This window comes from Jaculus jaculus, chromosome 4, assembly GCF_020740685.1.
Source record: "Jaculus jaculus isolate mJacJac1 chromosome 4, mJacJac1.mat.Y.cur, whole genome shotgun sequence".
NCBI classification, from domain to species: Eukaryota; Metazoa; Chordata; class Mammalia; order Rodentia; family Dipodidae; genus Jaculus; species Jaculus jaculus.
In genome coordinates this window covers 131,038,543-131,046,862 of record NC_059105.1, presented here as the reverse complement: position 1 = coordinate 131,046,862, position 8,320 = coordinate 131,038,543, and positions in this window count along the sequence as shown.

The window sequence follows — 8,320 nt, the reverse complement described above, 5'->3', positions numbered from 1 at the left end:
CATTATACCTCAAAAAGGCCCCGGCTGAAACTAAGAAAAATTGGCAAACAAGCAAGGGTGCTGCTTTCCTGATGAATCAGATACCAGCACAAGGGGGAAGGAGATCAACACAGAGAAAATTCAACTCATACCAAATCAGAGAGCCAGAGCCCCAGAAGCCCCCAACACCTCATCACTGAAGCAGACCAAAAATGAACCCAACATGGCTCAGGGAAATTTTGCGGAAGCGGGGGCAGAAAGAATGTTAGAACCACATGTTGGGTCATGATATGCAGACACATTTATCTTATCCATAACTGTGGGCTAACTCCACAATGCATGACCCATATACCTCAACAAGGAGGGGCCAATGGGAGGGTGTAAGTCACAGATGAGCCTAATAATGATACCAAACTGACTGTATTTTTTGAATACAAAACTAATTAATAAAAAAATGTCATCCTAGGAAATTAGAGCTTTATCATGAAATCAACAGCCAGTCAACAAGGATTGAAGAACAAGAGTGACAGGAACACTTTATGAGCCCTGAAATAGGTAGATAGGTGTTCCTAAACTAGGACCTGGGTACCTACACTAAGGTGCCCAACTCTGGAGGACACTGGTTACCCTTCAGTTCTACAGCATGCGCACACACACCCAGACATATGCATTCCTACAAATACCAGACATGAAAACATGCATGGATACACACCACAACATACATAATAATAAAATACGCACCTTGTGATCCAGAAATCATATTTTTAGGAATCTATTAGGGAAAATGAATAAAAATTCAGGCATAAGATTTCAAAGTGATAATCAGGGCAGGTTAAATAAAATTTGAATCAAATTGACCAATACAGGGCCTACTTTATGAAAAGATACATGTTGAAAAAGTTATATGTGAAAAAATATATGTTGATAAACATATAGAGTATAATAAACAGCTTGGTTTTACTTTTTAAAACTAAATTTGTGTGTGCACATTTTACCACTAGGACTATATTTATTGGATACTTTGGACACTGTATACTTTTTCTCATTTAATTCTTAAAATACATCTAGAATATGAACACTTATCAACTTTTATTTTATGTATTTCAACTTTTATTGTGAATATAAGACACAGGTGAGTTAAGTAATTGGCCTCCACAACTGAGACTAGAAGGCAACCAGTTTGATTCAGAGCCATTTGTCTTAAATTCTGTGCCATGTTGGAGGAAGGGGTGGGATAGGACATTCATATAAGAGCAATTGTAAATCTGAAATCATGTACACTGTTCTAGTAACCCTTTGGAGGCTGGGATTAGAGGCCAGGAGGAAAGGTTTTACATTTTTGACTACTACAGTTCAATAGATAGAATGATGGTGACATTGTAGGTAAGTTATATTTTGTGATTTTTCTCTATTTTTATGTTATTGACTTTCTGGATACCAGCTATTGGCCATCAGATATTGAACATGGGGGATACTTTTGTGATTGGCACCATATCAAGGCTGTTTTGAAGTAATGGCCCTGTTCCATGTTGATGAAATCTTTTCAGTTTCCTCTTCCTGAGTGAGCAGTTGTCTGAGCCACATTCTCCTGTGGAATGTGTCTTCTGTGTTGGTGTGGATTACAGCTTTCTCCTGTCCTAGATAGAAAGCTCTTGGCAGACAGGATTGCACACAGTAGGCATCCAGATGGTATGTGACTGGACTGATGGGACAGTGACAGAGTAAGAGGTGTGAGGATGGATTTTCACCTCAAGTTGTGCCTGCATGGTCACCTCGTCATCTCGGTACTCTGAAGGTAGGGCTCTGGCACCTCTCGGAGCCATCACACATTGTATCTAGTTTGATGCCAAAATGGAGCAGGGCAAGTCACGACAAGTGCTGTTTAATGTGATTTTCCTGGCACAACTTTTGGAATAAATGCAGAAAGTAAATTCTTTGAAAATCTATCAGGCTTGTGTGGTGATAATGAGAAATGGGCTAATCATAGCTGAAAACATAAAATTGTAGAAGCATTAAGATGCCAAATCTTCTTTAGTCTCCTTTGAAGATGAAAACAATTCCTAAAAAGAAGTGTGAGAAAGTATGGAAAGCCTTCAGCATGTGGCATTGAGGAGGTATTCAGAAGAAGCATCTGTGTACATATATATCAAATTTATAGCTCCCACCAACTCTTAGAGTAATCCTGTGGAGGAAAGGGGCAAAGCTCACAGGAATCATGTATTACTTTATATAACTTGAAAAAAATTTCCCCAAAGATCATACTGGAGGAATACTGTTTTAAAAGAAATAGAGCTCACTGGATTGTTGATCTGTTCATATATTTTTTGTCATCACCCTTAAAGATAAGGGACTGGGAGCAATCCCTGGGAGCAGTCACACTTTCAAAGTATCAGTTTGATGTTCCTGGAAACTTGCAGTGATTATTTCTTTACAAATGGTTGTGCTGAGTTGAAAGTACAAGTTAAAGCCCTCAGTAACAGCCTGAACTGTGGTAACCACATGCAGAATTGGCCTTGGTGGCCTGCTTGGGACTGGCTTACCCACTTCAATGCTCCGCTGGTTTTTAGTAGACACGTGAGAGAATAATCTTTGCAGGATTCTTCCTTGAATCTATGTGTTCCATGGTAGCTAAATGAATTATAATTATCTTGCCCTACAGAGCATGACCCCTGGTAAACTAGCGGGTGTGACCTCTAAGGGGTTTGTTTCAGACCTTAGCTTACTGAGGACAAGTCAGTCAGTAGACTGTCTTCCTCAGAGTTTAATTGGGTGGCAGGAGCTTTGCTGCCACCAGAGATCACCCTTTGCTAGGAAAACACTGAGTTTCTGTGGCCTCCATCCAAAAGAAGGAAAACGGGCTGGCCTTGCAAGTCAAGAATGAGCAGGACTGCCAAAGACCTGTACCTGTTCCTATGAGGACTGGGGGTACTCAGGGGATAATTTGAATGAACTCATTCCTCATATCCAGAGGCAAAGCATTCTGTTCATAACATTTATTTTGTGTACGTCATTTATTGAGAAAAAACACTGCTGAATAAGATTTTTTTAATAGGAGGAGGGAGGAAAGGAAGCAGGAAGTACAGGAGATTAAGAAGCAGACAATGATGATAATGAAGGTGATGTGGTAACCCCATTGTTAACGAAAGCCATCACTAGAGATGTTGAACTATTCTTTGAGCAGGTAGGGAGCTCCAGACAATATCTTCTGCCATCCTTGTCCCACCTCCATATCTTCAGAACTAAGACCTCATGCAGAATGTCATGGAAATTCTTAAAGGAAGGAAGTCCTTACAGGATAGAGTAGATGGCCTCTGAATATTTTTTTAATATTCACATGTATTTTACATCATATTTAAGTCAACACTGATAGTTTCGTAAACCCTCTGAGAATAATTCCAAATGGATGCTGCTTGCTTCATTTGACTTAAGAACAGTTCTAGCTCTGCGGTCTTGTTGAAGACCATCCCTTAGTGTTTGAGTTGTATAGCAGAAATTCATCATAGAGACAACATTTGTAATATAATCACCAACATGTATTTTCCAGTATCTAACTAAATTTTGTGCCTAGTGTTATAAAATGGATGAAATATTTTGTTAAAACTCAAAATCCTTAGCCTCAACTAATGTACTGGTTATCTGAGGTTTTCCTACAAGATTAATATTTAAGTCAAGTACTTGATTTTTAGGATCTAATTATGAAACATATAGCAGACTTCTAGGAAGTCAGTAAGGTGCTAATATTAAATGAGAGTTTTTGCACTAAGAAGCTTGTGTGTGGGGGGGGAATGTTAAGGTATGTTTTATGCACTATGACACCATCAAAATTCAGACTATTGAGAAGTCATGATAGGTTGCACAAAGCCATGGGGATCCTAGCACAATCCCAATATATCCTGATTTAGTGGTCCAACCCAATGTGCATTGATATATAGTATTTATTTGTAAGCAGAAAGCAATAGAGGGACAGACAGAATGAGTATATCAGAACCTTCAGCCACTGCAAATGAAGTCCAGATACATGTACCACTTTTTCATCTGGCTTTGCGGGGGTACTGAGTAATCAAACCAGGTTGTTAGCCTTTGTAGGCAAGCACTTTAACTGCTGAGCCTCCTCTACAGCCCCTTTATCTGATGCATTTTATCACTTGTAAATGGTTGGGAAATGGAACATTTCATTCAGGCTTTCATCTTATACATTGTATGGGGGTTGATGGCCTGGGAGGAAGAAATGTTTTAGAGAAGGGGACTAGTAAGTGGGCTGGTGAGATCTCAAGTAGAAACTTTAGTCTGCTGGAACTGTGGAGGATCCTGACTCATCTCACTTTATAGATGAAAAATGGGGCCAGCAAGACAGAAAAGACTTGAATTTTGGACCAAGGACATGGAAAACAGAAACTGCTGGTCATGCACAAAGATTCCCTGCTGCCTTTATTTCCTTTATTTCTTTTCAGAATGGAACACTGGCCTCTGAAGAGAGATGAAAGCTCAAAATCTCCAGGGCAGAATTCCTGCTACAGTCCCTTCTAGATGTTTGAAAATGGTTGCTGCTGGGAACACATCAAATGTTGATGAAGATGTAGAACAAAGATAAAGGACAATAAAACAGAAAAGAAGAACATGAAAGAAAAGAAAGAGGAGGAGGTAAAGATGCTTATGTTAGGCAGATAATCTATGAAACCCATGTGAACTATCTTCTTTAACACAGAGCCTAAGAATAGTTATGGATCCTCCCCAAGCTTGCACACCTAACAAATTGTGGGACCAAGACTCTAACCCAAATTATAAGACTTCTGTTAATGATTATGTTGACTATAAAGAGAAGATCACCCAGGCCACCTTACACTTGGACTCCTAATTTCTGTCAATGTCAGTATGCTCCTACCTGCTATGATAATTAAGTTTGTTGTCAACTTGATCTGTTTTGGAATGCAGAGACATTCCTCATAAGCAGGTCTCTGAGGTTGCTTGAAGGAAAGATTAGCTGAAGGAGGAAGTCCTTCACCCACAGTGAGCTCTTCCCCCAAAATGGGCAGCCCCTCTTTAAGGGGGACTTTATCTAAGGAAGCTCTGGGATTAAAAAAAATCTCTTCCTCTCACTTGGCTGCCAGTGCTGCTTGCTACCTTCAAGAGTGTACTGTAGACCAGTGTGAACTGAAGAGCAGCATCTCTCCAGAAGCCTCCAGGCCTTCGGTGCTGGATTTGAGACTGCTGAGACATCCAGCCTCATGGACTGAGCAGCTGCCTGGTTCTTTGACTCTTAGGCCTGTAATCTGTTGTTGTTGGACTGCTGTGAACTAATACAATAAATTCCCTTTTAATGCAATTTATTCTATAGGTTCTGTTCCTCTAGAGAACCTGACTAATACACCTGCCCTGCATGGTTACCTTTATTTTGTCTATTTTTAGGAGAGGTAGGAGTAGTTGTGACTAGGAAACATGACTTTGTGCTTGAAATATTATTTAATGGACTCAGTTCACCTGGTTCATAATCCACAGAGCTAGAACTCAACCCAGATTATTTCAATTGCAAGTCCATGTTACTGGGCTGAGGATGTAGCTCAGGTATAGGAATATTAGATAGTAAGTACAAGGCCCTGGGTTCAATCCCCAGCACAGAAAACAAAACAAAGCAAACTAATTCCTTACTTCTGAGTTTCCAAGCAATAGAAAAAAAGAATTTCTGCCAAGTAACTAAAGACCAGCTGTAGCAGGTCTATCATTTCCAGTTTGAGTTGGAGTCCAGAACCTGAGAATTTTTATCAGCTTTGTTTTTCTAGCTACACCCGAAATTCTTCCCCTGTATTTTGTCTTGTAGCCAGTTTTAAGAGGCTGAATCTGACAAGTTATCCAAGAACAAGATGCCAGGTCCCAGATATCCTGTTATAAACTTAACTTTGCAGGGATGTCTGGACCCTGCAGTCTGTGCAGTCTGAATAATATCCTTGCTCTTCAGAGAAAAACATTAGGGAAAGATGTATTTGAAAAGCCAAGGATAGGATAGATGCCTCTGTTATATGAAAACCATCTACTTAAGGAGTTAGAGCTACTAATACATCTCTTACATTCACTATAAAAATGTCCCCCTGATTGGGGGCTGTTATATGGCTCATATATCAAAATCTTCATTAAGTGAAGCTTTAAGCATGGCATAGACTACAGTTTCTTTACCTTCCTTCTCTATGATTCTTTCCTTTCTTTTGTCTCTTATCATGGAAAATGCAATGGCTGCCAGGAAGGCACAGAGCAAGCATGTATAACAGAAAGAGAAACTTGTGAGGGCAGGGAAGTTGTAATTTATGTTTTGTGGAGTCAGCATAACATATTCTCTATAGAGCCCAGACTATAGTGCCTTAGGAGGCTGGTCAGTTGAGCTGCTAACTGTGAGTTGTTTGATAGTTTTGGGGTTTTAGAATAAAATGATCAGACAAAACCTTTGTCCTCACAAAGCTTAACATTTTCTCAGTCTTTATGTACAAATGGGCTATGAAATAAACACTGAGCCTATAATGATGCAGAAAAATAACTACTCATATAAGATTTTTAAGGGCAGCTTAAAGACATATCTACTATCTCTCCAGCCCTAACATATTAAAAACGAGGGTCTACTTGTTACAGTGCCTGAGATATTATACTTTGAGATATATTGATGATGCATTGTGATTTTGTAAACTAGACATAATCTCTTCTTTATATGTAAACACTCAGTGAGCACCTCAACATGCATCTCTTTCTTTTTCTTCCATTCATGTATATATAAGAGCAAAGCTCTGGGTAGTGGAGACTGTGCAGGAGCAGAAACAACTTAGAGAAGTAATGTAGTGAAAGAGAATGTGGACACTGACAGTTACTAGTTGGCACTGGGTACCTTCTCTAAAACTTTTTATGGAAATCTGGGAACATGGCCTCACATGGAAAAAGGCCGTCAGAGGAAGGCCTGATATGAATGGTGAACATGCTTGCTTCTGCTGTTAGAAGAATCATCAAGGACTTCCTTCTACTTATTCTCTGACCACCTGCAGAGGGAACTATACCCAAGATTACAGTGACTAGCTGATAACTCTGGTAAGGGTCTTGAGTGTGTGTGTGGTGGGGGGGGCAGGGGTACAACCCAGTGGAAAATCATTCTGTACTTTGTTGTCCAGTTTGATATGGTTAAACCAATGAAGAAGAGAGTGGTTGCAAGAAAAAGACATAGAAAATCCTTTCAACAAGTGGGTAAAAACAAAAAATCCCACAGTTTACTCATTTATTTCTCCAAATGACTTAATGACAATGGTCTGATAATTCATAGTCTCTTTTTTTTGTATTTACTTTTTTTTAATTTATATTTTTTTATTAGTTTTCTATTCAGCAAATACAGGCAGTTTGGTACCATTATTAGGCTCATCCATGACCTGCCCCCTCCCCATTGGCCTCTCCTTGTTGAGGTATATGGGTCATGCCTTGTTGGGTTAGCCCACAGTTATTGGTACGATAAATGTCTCTGCGTATCCTGACCCAACATGTGGCTCTGACATTCTTTTTTCCCCCTCTTCCGCAAAATTTCCCTGAGCCATGTTGGGTTCATTTTTGGTCTGCTTCAGTGCTGAGGTGTTGGGGGCCTCTGGGTCTCTTATGCTGCTGTCAGTTAGTTGAAATATCTTTCAGTGCCTTCCATGCTTGCAGCATTACTCATGTTTTCCACAAAGTGCTTCTTTCTCAGTTTTGCCTACATAGTCCACTCTTCTGACCTCTTACTGTGCTTAAAATTTTCTTGGACTCATCACTCTACAATGTTAGATTCCATGTTCACAGGCAATTCTATCTCTAAACTGTATACCACTTGTGGAGAGAGATGATGTCTTATACATTTCTACTGTTTAGTGAATTGCATGTATTGTAGTGTTTCTGAATTGAATTGACTCATTTATCTGCAATTCAGCCCCAATGATAAGTTGTCAGCCTTGAGTTGGAATGAACAGTACCAAATTATTAAAGTTGCTCAAGTCTTCAGTAGAATAGCTCCACTAGAAACCATAAATTCCCTGTGAGGACAAGATAGAGAACATGCCTTGAATACATAACCCTTGATCACTGTGAGCAAGTGGGTAAAGAAAGGTGAAGGGTGGTTTAAAGGATAAGAAGAGAAAATCAAAGATGAAGGAACCTGAATACTATATTTGAGACTCCAACCACGAGGGCAATTCATCACCATGTGCTTACTGGGCCTGTGTTGTATAGTGAAGTTTTAGAGAAAAACCAACAACAAATGCTGAAGGAGAGAAGTTGTTCATGTCATGATGTATGAGCTCCTGGAAATGACCAATACATGGAAAAAAAAAAAAGAATAATTTTCGAATTT